The following is a 12,350-nucleotide window of genomic DNA, read 5'->3' as shown; positions in this document are numbered from 1 at the left end:
AGCATGTCAAGACAGATGCATGCATGATGGGAGTTGTATTTTTATAGGAAATGTCCATGCTGGGAGTCTTTTTTTTTCAACCACCAGTGAAGACTATTGGATTTTTGACGAATATTTAAAGGGACACCAACCTTTAACTTGGAACCAACTAGAAGATTTCTGATGCGGATTGGTCTGAATGAACGATTTAGGGGTTAAATAGATGCCTCCATTTTTAGGATTTCACGTGTCCCTTTAAAGCGCTGATCTCTCGCCGACTGGAGACCGCTGCTTTAAGGGCGGATGAGAATGATGTGTCCGTGGACTGTACCACATGTCAACTTCCAACTTCTTCCAAACTTTTGTGTACTTTGAACTAATACCTGAATTTAGGGCTTGGATTCTGTGGCCTTCTATGTTCACGGGTGGCAGATACGGGCATTGTCTTCCATATGTCTGCTGATCTATTTATTCTTGGGCCTCGTGTACAAGATCCGGTTACTGCATGTATGACATGAAATAAAAAATTATAAAAAAAAAAAATAAAAGATCAGTCTTTTAAAATGAAAATAATCTGTCTTTTTTTTTGCTTTATTTGGTGTTAAAAATAATCTCTTAGATCTCCAAGGTTAGTAGGATTATTATTTTTTTTTTTTTATAACCTTCTAAGTGGGTTTTAGAATATTTTTAATAGCGGGACAACCCCTTTAAATAGAAGTTATCATACATTAAGTTTTTGTGTTACATCCATTAAAAAAAAAAGGCACAGCTCACCTGCTCCCCCTCTCTTCAGAAATGACCTTGGCACACGCTCATTAGACACTTCAATACACAATATGGGATGTGGCTAATGTACATGTGTTATTTCCTGAAACAAAAAAAGAAATTCTCATTGACCGGTGTGAAAATTGCAAGATTTTATATTTTTAAAGCAGATTGCGCCATTAAAAAAAAAATGCATTTAATGAGAAAAAATTATGTAATCAATAGGTAATTTTTTGATTATAACCTAATTCTTTTAAAACGTGGAAAATAATTGAGTAGCAAAATACATTAGAAAATTGCTATAAAAAAAATAGAAAACTTTTGAGGAAAAAAAAAATGGGTGCAAGTCGTAGCCGGGTTGATGGTAAGACTCAATATTGATTCCTATTTTCAATTGACCTAATAAATGTGCAAGCTTGACAATTGTGGAAATCTTGATTGATATGAAGATTGGAATAAACTTCCTTGAATATTTCCTCTGGCAATCACTGGACACACATGGTAATAAGAGATGGATTATTTTAGAGTGTGGGGGATGGGACACCCTGTTTTTACTCCGTATCTCAGCTTCCTATGATGTAACTTTATTCTTAATAAGCTAATTATTATTCAATAATTAATAAAGATTTTTCGTTGTAGTTTTATTTCTGCTTTTCTTAATCTTTTTCATTATGAAAATGTCACCACTAGGCGGCGATCAGCTCATCATTCCAGGGGCTTCATTCTCTAAGTGATTGTACTCGTTTGAGGGGAATATATATAAATATAATATAATAAAAAAATTATATTATATTCTCTTTTAAATTTGGGGCTAAAACTCATTTTTTGTAACTGAGCTTCAAAAAAAAAAAAAACATTTTGAACAGTTTTTTTTGCTTTTACAGACACTTTGTGGCCATAAATCTGCACAGAGGAACTCCGAAAAAGAAAGTGATAATGTGTATACACTCTCCTGTCAGACCATCAGAATGAGTTCACTGACTGATTCTCAGTTGACTCATTCTGCAGCCAGCAATCGATAGTCCAAAACAGAAAAATAAAAATAGCACAACCCCTTTGAGAATAAAGCTCCCGGGGTGCTGAGCTGATCACCCTGAAACCACAGTATAAATCTATATGCAATGAGCTCCCCCTAGTGGTGGCTGCAGATAAATATAATTTTATTGTGTAGTGGAGCAGCTTAGTGTTCACTATGTTGCGGTCTACTATAGTATTACTACACAGCTATGAGGCCCCAATGCTGTGCACTATATGAACCTGCACCGTGCTCCACCTCACGGCAGGTACCAATCTTGTCCCAAAAATTAGGCTTTTCCTACAAAGCAATTTGTAGTTGTGTCACATAAGTGCACAATGTGGCGCCACTAAATTGCAATTAATGATCGTGATGGTTGCATTGCATGACCATGGCCATGGCCATGGCCGCCCACTAGAAGAACAAGGAAGGCCAGGATAAGATTTCATGAGCATATGATGAAGGAATGGATTATGAGGAGAGGACAAGACGAAACATGGCTGTCAGCTCCTCGGCGTATCAAAGCTGATGTGAAGAAGAGAAGCTCATTAGTTTTGCGAGCCACGACCTAGCTCCGCCATCGTCTGACCTTCAGCCGGATCCCCCTGCAGGCGATCTTCTAGACGTTTCATCTGCACAATAATCCCGTTCTACTCATTATTCTTTATTTAACTTTGCCCTCAAAGCATTGGCATCGAATCAATTAAAAGGTGGCACGAGAAGCCTGTGCACTCATTAGCCGCTCCCGGCCTCGTTCTCCGCCACTTGTTGCTCCGGTGTAATTGCGATGGCGGTAAAGGAAGAATGAGATAAAAATGTCAAGATATTAAAAGATTCCTTTGTACCAAGATCCATCCCATTATTCTGGGACGGTGGTGGATGCCAAGAGACAGAGCGCCAAGTTCTTCTCTGGCTGATGCTCAAGTTTTCCAAGTGGAAAAAGAAGTATTCTGATTGGGATTTAGGCCATCGGCTCAAGCACCAAAAAGCCCTGGTATAAGTGCACCCTCTACACTACCCAATACCTGCAACCCTGGGGGTCTTCATTAATGTTCACCCATTAGACAGGCCCTTTTCATTAGTAGGGATCCCCTAACAATCAACTGATCACAGTTATCGGCTGTAATCTTTGCGGGAATCTGGTACCATGTATTCTGTATCCCTGAGGTGCCCCTGCAGGGGAAATGAAGGATTACAATGTGCCTATTGATATTGATGTATTGTCTATGTCAGGGATTTCAAGCTCAAACACATAGAAGGCCAAAATTAAAAACTTGGGCTAAGTTGTGGGTCAACCAGTGTACAGTATAATGAGCCTCACATAGTCCTCCATACAGAATAATGAGCCTCACATAGTCCTCCATACAGAATAATGGGCCCCACATAGTCCTCCATACAGTATAATGAGCCTCACATAGTCCTCCATACAGTATAATGAGCCTCACATAGTCCTCCATACAGAATAATGGGCCCCACATAGTCCTCCATACAGAATAATGGCCCCACATAGTCCTCCATTCGGTATAATGGGCCCCACATAGTCCTCCATACAGAATGGGCCCCACATAGTCCTCTATACAGAATAATGGGCCCCATAAAGTCCTCCATACAGAATAATGGGCCCCACATAGTCCTCCATACAGAATAATGGGCCCCACATAGTCCTCCATACAGAATAATGGGCCCCATAAAGTCCTCCATACAGAATAATGGGCCCCATAAAGTCCTCCATACAGAATATTGGGCCCCACATAGTCCTCCATACAGAATAATGGGCCCCACATAGTCCTCCATACAGAATAATGGGCCCCACATAGTCCTCCATACAGTATAATGGACCCCCCATAGTTCCCCATACAGAATAATGGGGCCCCCATAGTCCTCCATACAGAATAATGGCCCCACATAGTCCTCCATATAGAATAATGGGCCCCACATAGTCCTCCATACAGAATAATGGCCCCACATAGTCCTCCATACAGTATAATGGGCCCCACATAGTCCTCTATACAGAATATTGGCCCCACATAGTCCTCGATACAGTATAATGGGCCTCACATAGTCCTCTATATAGAATAATGGGCCCCACATAGTCCTCTATACAAAATAATGGCCCCACATAGTCCTCCATACAGTATAATGGCCCCACATAGTCCTCCATACAGAATAATGGGCCCCACACAGTCCTCCATACAGTATAATGGGCCTCACATAGTGCTTCATACAGTAAAATGGCCCCCCACATAGTCCTCCATACAGTATAATGGGCCCCACATAGTCCTCCATACAGAATAATGGGCCCCACATAGTCCTCCATATAGTATAATGGACCCCACACAGTGCTTCATACAGTATAATGGCCCCCACATAGTCCTCCATACAGTATAATGGGCCCCACATAGTCCTCCATACAGTATAATGGGCCCCCCATTGTTCCCCATACAGAATAATGGGGCCCCCATAGTCCTCCATACAGAATAATGGCCCCACATAGTCCTCCATATAGAATAATGGGCCCCACATAGTCCTCCATACAGAATAATGGGCCCCACATAGTCCTCCATATAGTATAATGGGCCCCACATAGTGCTTCATACAGTATAATGGCCCCCACATAGTCCTCCATACAGTATAATGGGCCCCACATAGTCCTCCATACAGTATAATGGCCCCACATAGTCCTCCATACAGAACAATGGCCCGCACTAGCCCTCCATACAGTATAATGGACCCCCCATAGTTCCCCATACAGAATAATGGGGCCCCCATAGTCCTCCATACAGAATAATGGCCCCACATAGTCCTCCATATAGAATAATGAGCCCCACATAGTCCTCCATACAGAATAATGGACCTCACATAGTCCTCCATACAGTATAATGGGCCCCACATAGTCCTCCATACAGAATAATGGGCCCCACATAGTCCTCCATATAGTATAATGGGCCCCACATAGTCCTCCATACAGTATAATGGGCCCCACATATTCCTCCATACAGTATAATGGGCCCCCCATAGTTCCCCATACAGAATAATGGGGCCCCCATAGTCCTCCATACAGAATAATGGCCCCACATAGTCCTCCATATAGAATAATGGGCCCCACATAGTCCTCCATACAGAATAATGGGCCCCATATAGTCCTCCATACAGAATAATGGGCCCCACATAGTCCTCCATACAGAATAATGGCCCCACATAGTCCTCCATGCAGTATAATGGGACCACATAGTCCTCCATACAGTATAATGGCCCCACATCAGGGTCGGCTCCAGAGTCTCAGTGGGCCCCTTTAACACATACCACGATTGATGATGCACAGATACGGTGGAGAAATATAGGTATACAACATAGGGCCCAGGCTGCCACCTCATCCTTCACATATGCAAACATGCACGCACACACACATACAATACGCAGACATGCACATACAGACATAAGTACATATTTGAACATCTTTGAAATTTGAAATTCTTACAAACACATAAAACAGACATAAATATATATACACAGTCATACACACTGACATACACAGATATTCACATCAGACATGCGCACACACACATTAGAAATATTTTTAATATGGGGATGGGGAAGCTGGCAACAAGCCTCACTTACCTGCCCCCGGCCTGTATCCCATCCAGCTCCTCAGGCTTGTGGCTGTGCAGGGCCACCGCCGTGTGTTTGATGGCCATCACAAACATAGCCCTGGACCATCAGGGGGGCCCACTCGCCATCGGGGCCTGGGCTGCTCCCCCAGCATCTGTGCAAGACCGACGGCGCTGCTTGATTGCCGGCACTTCAGCAGACATGGCCGCACGCTGTGCGGCTGTGTCTGCAACTAATGACGCGGCAGGGGCAACATAGAAGCACAATTAAAGGTGCAGTGTCGCCCCTGCGTGTCATTACTACCAGACGCAGCCGCACTGCGCACGGCCATGTCTGATGAAGTGCCGGCAATTAAGCAGCGCCAGCGGTCCAGCACAGATGCTGGGGGAGCGCCCCGGGCCTGACGGCGAGTGGGCCCCCCTGATGGTTCAGGGCCCCGACACTTGCCCGGGTGCACCGGGTGCTGACGCCAGCCCTGCCCCACATAGTCCTCCATACGATATAAGGGGCCCCACATAGTCCTCCATACAGTATAATGGGCCCACATAGTCCTCCATACAGTATAATGGCCCCACATAGTCCTCCGTACAGAATAATGGGCCCTACATAGTCCTCCATACAGAATAATTGGCCCCACATAGTCCTCCATACAGTATAATGCGCCCCACATACTCCTCCATACGGAATAATGGGCCCCACATACTCCTCCATACAGAATAATGGGCCCCACATAGTCCTTCATACAGTATAATGATCCCCACGTAGTCCTCCATACAGTATAATGGCTCCACATAGTGCTCCATACAGTATAACAGCCCCACATAGTCCTCCATACAGAATAATGGACCCACATAGTCCTCCATACAGAATAATGGGCCCCACATAGTCCTCCATACGGAATAATTGGCCCCACATAGTCCTCCATACAGTATAATGCGCCCCACATACTCCTCCATACGGAAAAATGGGCCCCACATAGTCCTCCATACAGAATAATGGGCCCCACATAGTCCTTCATACAGTATAATGATCCCCACATAGTCTTCCATAATGAATAACGGGCCCCACATAGTCCTCCATACAGTATAATGATCCCCACATATTCCTCCATACAGAATAATGGGTCCTACATAGTCCTCCATACAGAATAATTGGCCCCACATAGTACTCCATACAGTATAATGCGCCCCATACTCCTCCATACAGAATAATGGGCCCCACATAGTCCTCCATACAGAATAATGGGCCCCACATAGTCCTCCATACAAAATAATGGGCCCCACATAGCCCTCCATACAGTATAATGGCCCCACATAGTCCTCCATACAGTATAATGGGCCTCACATAGTCCTCCATACAGAATATTGGCCCCACATAGTCCTCCATACAGTATAATGGGCCTCACATAGTCCTCCATACAGAATAATGGACCTCACATAGTCCTCCATACAGAATAATGAGCCCCACATAGTCCTCCATACAGAATAATAGCCCCACATAGTCCTTCATACAGTATAATGGGCCCCCACATAGTCCTTCATACAGAATAATGGCCCCACATAGTCCTCCATACAGTATAATGGGCCCCACATAGTCCTCCATACAATATAATTGGCCCCACATAGTCCTCCATACAGTATAATGGGCCCCACGTAGTCCCCCACACAGAATAATGGGCCCCACATAGTCCTCCACACAGTATAATGGGCCCCACATAGTCCTCCATACAGTATAATGGGCCCCACACAGAATAATGGGCCCCACATAGTCCTCCACACAGTATAATGGGCCCCACATAGTCCCCCATACAGTATAATGGGCCCCACATAGTTCTCCATACAGTATAATGGCCCCACATAGTCCTCCATACAGTATAATGGGCCCCACATAGTCCTCCATACAGCATAATTGCCCCACATAGTCCTCCATACAGCATAATGGCCCCACATAGTCCTCCATACAGAATAATGAGTCCCACATAGTCCTCCATACAGAATAATGGGCCCCACATAGTCCTCCATACAGAATAATGGGCCCCATAAAGTCCTCCATACAGAATAATGGGACCCATGAAGTCATACATACAGAATAATGGGCCCCCACATAGACCTCCATACAGAATAATGGGCCCCACAGAGTCCTCAATACAGAGTAATGGGCCCCACATAGTCCTCCATACAGAATAATGGCCCCACATAGTCCTCCATACAGTATAATGGGCCCCCCATAGTTCCCCATACAGAATAATGGGCCCCCATAATCCTCCATACAGTATAATGGGCCCCACATTGTCCTCCATACAGAAGAATGGCCCCACATAGTCCTTCATACAGAATAATGGGCTCCACATAGTCCTCCATACAGAAGAATGGCGCCACATAGTCCTCCATACAGCATAATGGGCCCACATAGTCCTCCATACAGTATAATGGCCCCACATAGTCCTCCATACAGTATAATGGGCCCCACATAAACCTCCCTACACAATAATTGCCCCCACATAGTCCTCCATACATTATAATGGCCCCACATAGTCCTCCATACAGTAAAATGGGCCCCACACAGAATAATGGGCCCCACATAGTCCTCCACACAGTATAATGGGCCCCACATAGTCCTCCATACAGTATTATGGGCCCCACATAGTCCTCCATACAGTATAATGGCCCCACATAGTCCTCCATACAGTATAATGGGCCCCACATAGTCCTCCATACAGCATAATCGCCCCACATAGTCCTCCATACAGCATAATGGCCGCACATAGTCCTCCATACAGCATAATGGCCCCACATAGTCCTCCATACTGAATAATGGGTCCCACATAGTCCTCCATACAGAATAATGGGCCCCACATAGTCCTCCATACAGTATACTGGGCCCCACATAGTCTTCCATACAGTATAATGGGCCCCACATAGTCCTTCATACAGTATAATGGGTCCCACATAGTCCTCCATACAGTATAATGATCTCCACATATTCCTCCATACAGAATAATGGGTCCTACATAGTCTTCCATACAGAATAATTGGCCCCACATAGTACTCCATACAGTATAATGCGCCCCATACTCCTCCATACAGAATAATGGGCCCCACATAGTCCTCCATACAAAATAATGGGCCCCACATAGCCCTCCATACAGTATAATGGCCCCACATAGTCCTCCATACAGTATAATGGGCCTCACATAGTCCTCCATACAGAATAATGGACCTCACATAGTTCTCCATACAGAATAATGAGCCTCACATAGTCCTCCATACAGAATAATGGCCCCACATAGTCCTCCATGCAGTATAATGAGCCCCACGTAGTCCCCCACACAGAATAATGGGCCCCACATAGTCCTCCACACAGTATAATGGGCCCCACATAGTCCTCCATACAGTATATTGGGCCCCACATAGTCCTCCATACAGTATATTGGGCCCCACACAGAATAATGGGCCCCACATAGTCCTCCACACAGTATAATGGGCCCCACATAGTACTCCATACAGTATAATGGGCCCCACATAGTCCTCCATACAGTATAATGGCCCCACATAGTCCTCCATACAGTATAATGGGCCCCACTTAGTCCTCCATACAGCATAATGGCCCCACATAGTCCTCCATACAGAATAATGGGTCCCCACATAGTCCTCCGTACAGAATAATGGGCCCCACATAGTCCTCCATACAGAATAATGGGCCCCATAAAGTCCTCCATACAGAATAATGGGCCCCATGAAGTCCTACATACAGAATAATGGGCCCTCACATAGTCCTCCATACAGAATAATGGGCCCCATAGAGTCCTCAATACAGAGTAATGGGCCCCACAGAGTCCTCCATACAGAATAATGGCCCCTCATAGTCCTCCATACAGTATAATGCCCCCCCCATAGTCCTCCATACAGTATAATGGGCCCCACATTGTCCTTCATACAGAAGAATGGCCCCACATAGTCCTTCATATAGAATAATGGGCTCCACATAGTCCTCCATACAGAATAATGAGCCCCACATAGTCCTCCATACAGAATAATGGGCCCCACATAGTCCTCCATATAGTATAATGGCCCCCACATAGTTCTCCATACCGAATAATGGGCCCCCACATAGTTCTCCATACAGAATAATGGCCCCACATAGTCCTTCATACAGTATAATGGGCCCCACATAGTCCTCCATACAGTATAATGGGCCCCACATAGTCCCCCACACAGAATAATGGGCCCCATATAGTCCTCCACACAGTATAATGGGCCCCACATAGTCCTCCATACAGTATAATGGGCCCACATAGTCCTCCATACAGTATAATGGCCCCACATAGTCCTCCATACAGTATAATGGGCCCCCACATAGTCCTCCATACAGAATAATTGCCCCCACATAGTCCTCCATACATTATAATGGCCCCACATAGTCCTCCATACAGTATAATGGGCCCCAAATAGTCCTCCACACAGAATAATTGGCCCCATATAGTCCTCCACACAGAATAATGGGCCCCACATAGTCCTGCATACAGTATAATGGCCCCCACATAGTCCTCCATACAGAATTATGGCCCCCCACATAGTCCTCCATACAGAATAATGGCCCCTCATAGTCCTCCATACAGTATAATGGGCCCCCCATAGTTCCCCATACAGAATGATGGGCCCCCCATAGTAGTCCATACAGTATAATGGACCCCACATTGTCCTCCATACAGAAGAATGGCCCCACATAGTCCTTCATATAGAATAATGGGCTCCACATAGTCCTTCATACAGAAGAATGGCACCACATAGTCCTCCATACAGAATAAAGGACCTCACATAGTCCTCCATACAGAATAATGAGCCCCACATAGTCCTCCATACAGAATAATGGGCCCCACATAGTCCTCCATACAGTATAATGGCCCCCACATAGTTCTCCATACAGAATAATGGGCCCCCACATAGTTCTCCATACAGAATAATGGCCCCACATAGTCCTCCACACAGTATAATGGGCCCCACATAGTCCTCCATACAGTATAATGGGCCCCACATAGTCCTCCATACAGTATAATGGGCCCCACATAGTCCTCCATATAGTATAATGGGCCCCACATAGTCCTCCATACAGTATAATGGGCCCCACATATTCCTCCATACAGTATAATGGGCCCCCCATAGTTCCCCATACAGAATAATGGGGCCCCCATAGTCCTCCATACAGAATAATGGCCCCACATAGTCCTCCATATAGAATAATGGCCCCACATAGTCCTCCATATAGAATAATGGGCCCCACATAGTCCTCCATACAGAATAATGGGCCCCATATAGTCCTCCATACAGAATAATGGGCCCCCCATAGTTCCCCATACAGAATAATGGGGCCCCCATAGTCCTCCATACAGAATAATGGCCCCACATAGTCCTCCATATAGAATAATGGGCCCCACATAGTCCTCCATACAGAATAATGGGCCCCATATAGTCCTCCATACAGAATAATGGGCCCCACATAGTCCTCCATACAGAATAATGGCCCCACATAGTCCTCCATGCAGTATAATGGGACCACATAGTCCTCCATACAGTATATTGGACCTCACATAGTCCTCCATACAGTATAATGGCCCCACATCAGGGTCGGCTCCAGAGTCTCAGTGGGCCCCTTTAACACATACCACGATTGATGATGCACAGATACGGTGGAGAAATATAGGTATACAACATAGGGCCCAGGCTGCCACCTCATCCTTCACATATGCAAACATGCACGCACACACACATACAATACGCAGACATGCACATACAGACATAAGTACATATTTGAACATCTTTGAAATTTGAAATTCTTACAAACACATAAAACAGACATAAATATATATACACAGTCATACACACTGACATACACAGATATTCACATCAGACATGCGCACACACACATTAGAAATATTTTTAATATGGGGATGGGGAAGCTGGCAACAAGCCTCACTTACCTGCCCCCGGCCTGTATCCCATCCAGCTCCTCAGGCTTGTGGCTGTGCAGGGCCACCGCCGTGTGTTTGATGGCCATCACAAACATAGCCCTGGACCATCAGGGGGGCCCACTCGCCATCGGGGCCTGGGCTGCTCCCCCAGCATCTGTGCAAGACCGACGGCGCTGCTTGATTGCCGGCACTTCAGCAGACATGGCCGCACGCTGTGCGGCTGTGTCTGCAACTAATGACGCGGCAGGGGCAACATAGAAGCACAATTAAAGGTGCAGTGTCGCCCCTGCGTGTCATTACTACCAGACGCAGCCGCACTGCGCACGGCCATGTCTGATGAAGTGCCGGCAATTAAGCAGCGCCAGCGGTCCAGCACAGATGCTGGGGGAGCGCCCCGGGCCTGACGGCGAGTGGGCCCCCCTGATGGTTCAGGGCCCCGACACTTGCCCGGGTGCACCGGGTGCTGACGCCAGCCCTGCCCCACATAGTTCTCCATACGATATAAGGGGCCCCACATAGTCCTCCATACAGTATAATGGGCCCACATAGTCCTCCATACAGTATAATGGCCCCACATAGTCCTCCGTACAGAATAATGGGCCCTACATAGTCCTCCATACAGAATAATTGGCCCCACATAGTCCTCCATACAGTATAATGCGCCCCACATACTCCTCCATACGGAATAATGGGCCCCACATACTCCTCCATACAGAATAATGGGCCCCACATAGTCCTTCATACAGTATAATGATCCCCACATAGTCCTCCATACAGTATAATGGCTCCACATAGTGCTCCATACAGTATAACAGCCCCACATAGTCCTCCATACAGAATAATGGACCCACATAGTCCTCCATACAGAATAATGGGCCCCACATAGTCCTCCATACGGAATAATTGGCCCCACATAGTCCTCCATACAGTATAATGCGCCCCACATACTCCTCCATACGGAAAAATGGGCCCCACATAGTCCTCCATACAGAATAATGGGCCCCACATAGTCCT

At 46.0% G+C, this 12,350-nt stretch overlaps 1 long non-coding RNA gene across 1 annotated transcript; it reads right to left on the bottom strand.

The window, feature by feature from the left end:
* Nucleotides 1-253: 253 nt before the first annotated feature.
* On the bottom strand, nucleotides 254-5,592 carry LOC141161188 (uncharacterized). Its single transcript, XR_012250623.1, has 3 exons — nucleotides 5,378-5,592; nucleotides 754-847; nucleotides 254-480 (listed from the first exon to the last, which is right to left on the bottom strand). It is a non-coding gene; the product is annotated as an uncharacterized lncRNA (long non-coding RNA).
* Between the last annotated feature and the right edge of the window lie 6,758 nt (nucleotides 5,593-12,350).

This window comes from Phyllobates terribilis, unplaced genomic scaffold (genome assembly GCF_046119375.1).
Source record: "Phyllobates terribilis strain yellow unplaced genomic scaffold, ASM4611937v1 Scaffold_9__5_contigs__length_417890890, whole genome shotgun sequence".
Taxonomy (NCBI): Eukaryota; Metazoa; Chordata; class Amphibia; order Anura; family Dendrobatidae; genus Phyllobates; species Phyllobates terribilis.
Note: the sequence above shows the minus strand (reverse complement) of the source record. Positions and strands in the feature narration are given on the sequence as shown.